Source organism: Populus nigra, chromosome 2 (assembly GCF_951802175.1).
Source record: "Populus nigra chromosome 2, ddPopNigr1.1, whole genome shotgun sequence".
NCBI classification, from domain to species: Eukaryota; Viridiplantae; Streptophyta; class Magnoliopsida; order Malpighiales; family Salicaceae; genus Populus; species Populus nigra.
In genome coordinates, this window is record NC_084853.1 from 13,152,577 (window position 1) to 13,155,076 (window position 2,500).

Sequence of the window (2,500 nt, forward strand, 5' to 3'; positions counted from 1 at the left end):
CTGCTGCACTGGAGCCTCCCCACCACAGAGGTTGAGTAGTCTGTCACGAAGAGCGAAGATAGATTTCCACAGAGGGGAATCAGTTTGCTTGGCTTCCAGGGACCAGATGGATGCTCGTGAAACGTAGAAGTGGTCTACCCATCGAATCCATAGGGAGTCTGCCTTCAGGTGAATATTCCAGAGGTGTTTGGCAAAGAGGCTGTCATTTCTGGCTTTGAGATCATGAACCCCAAGTCCCCCTTCAGTCTTTGGCAGACACACTTGCTTCCAAGCGACCAGAGCAGATTTGCTTCGAAAAATATTGCCAGTCCATAGGAAATTTCTGCACAGGCTAGTAATCTTGTGGAGCACAACGGCTGGGATAGGGAAGATGTTAATCCAAAATTGCACCATGCCATGGAGGACCGATTTAATCAATTCCAGCCGACCTGCATATGAGAGAAACTTCCCCAGCCAATTCTGAATAGTAGATTCAAGCCTGTGAATAAGAGGAGAGAATTGACTGGCTAAAAGCCTGTGAGGGCTGAGTGGCACGCCGAGGTACTTGAAAGGAAAGCTTCCTTCTGAGAAGTGGGAGAGGCTGAGAATGGCTTGTTTAATAACCTCCGATACGCCAGCAAAGTAAATGGAGGATTTTGCTGCATTAATAGCAAGGCCAGAGGACTCGCCAAAAATGTGAAGCTGTTGAAGGAGAATGTTAACAGATGCCATGTCACAACGACAGAGCAGCAAGATATCATCAGCAAACCCAAGATGAGTAATTCCCAAGGCTTGACATTTGGGGTGGAAGTTGAAACCTGAAATCTGAGTGGAGCTTTTCAGAAGCCTAGAGAAGTATTCCATGCAAATAATAAAGAGATATGGAGATAACGGGTCTCCTTGCCGGACACCACATTTGCCAGGGAAGAAACCATAGAGATTACCATTTACACAAACAGAGAAGGAGGCAGTCTCAACACATTCCATAACCAGATGGACAAACCTAGCAGGGAACCCCAAGAGGTGCAGGAGATCACGAAGAAAAGGCCACTGAACTGTATCAAATGCTTTCTTGAAGTCAATCTTGATGGTGCAACGGGGTGACACACGTTTTCTCCCATAATTTCTCAGCAATTCTTGTATAAGGTTTATATTGTCAGCCATGAGTCTCCCACCAAGAAAAGCATTTTGAGAGGGACTAATGATATCATTTAGAACGTGAGCCAACCTCCCTGCAAGTATCTTGGAGATAACTTTGTAAGTGACGTTGCAGCAGGAGATTGGTCTGAAATCTGCAGCTGAGTTGGCAGTGGTTGACTTGGGAACAAGAGCTATGGTAGAATGGTTGAGCTGCTTGAGAAGCTCCCCGGAGGCAAAGAAGTCCTTCACGGCTGAACAGAAGTCTGTCCCCACAATGCTCCAAGCTTTTTTAAAGAATGCAGATGTGTACCCATCCGGCCCTGGAGCTTTATTATCATCCATACTGAAGAGAACCCTTTTAATGTCATCAGCTGAAACAGGAGCAAGAAGATAGGCATGGGAATCAACCTTAATGCAGGCTCCACTTTGTACCACCTCAGCTCGCAGAGGAATAGTGTGCTTGGATGTTCCCAGTAACTCTTTGTAGTATGAAACGAACTCTCTACCCACCTCTTCAGCCGAAGTAGTTAACATACCATCACTTCTAACTATGGCAGGAATGTGGCGGCTTCTGTGACGCTGGTTCATCAAAGAATGAAAGAATCTAGAGCCCTTGTCACATTCTTTAAAGAAAGCACACTTCAACTTTTGGCTAAAGAACATTTTTTCAGCTGACTTAAGATTAACAAGGCTGAGCCGCTGGAGCTTTTCAAGAGCAAGGAGCTGACCGTTGTCCATGTCATTTTGGAGAAGAAGCTGAGTGTCATCCAGGGCCTGTTCAGCTCTAGTAACCCTCTCCGAAATATGGCTAAAATGAAGGCTGTTGAGAGACCTTAGACTGCCCTTTAAAAGTTTGAGCTTTTTGCAAAGGATATACATGGGCGTCCCATAAGCATCCAAAGACCAATTCTGAGAGATGGTTTCCAGGAACTGGGGATGAGTAGTCCACATGTTGAAAAATTTAAAGTTCCTGTTGCCCTGAGGAGCCCGAAGTCCCAGCTGGACAGTAGATGGAGCATGGTCTGAAAAAGCTCCTGGAGTTCCAAAATGGACGTGAGCCATTTGTTGCATAGAGGACCAGTGGGTGTTCACCATCACCCTGTCAATCTTTGTCCAGACTGTGCCATTTGTCCATGTGAAGTGGGAGCCTGTAGAATTCAAGTCAGCTATTCCGAGATCAGAGCAACACTCCCTGAAATCTGAAATTTCATAGGTAGAGACTGCCTCCCCATTATGTTTGTCCTCTTGAGAGAGGATTGAGTTAAAGTCACCAAGTAGAAGCCATGGAGAGTCCACGCTCCATCTTCTGAGGTCTGCCCACAAGGTCCTCCTGGCCGAAATTGTGTTGAACCCATAGATGAAGGTGGCCGTAAAACAGAAT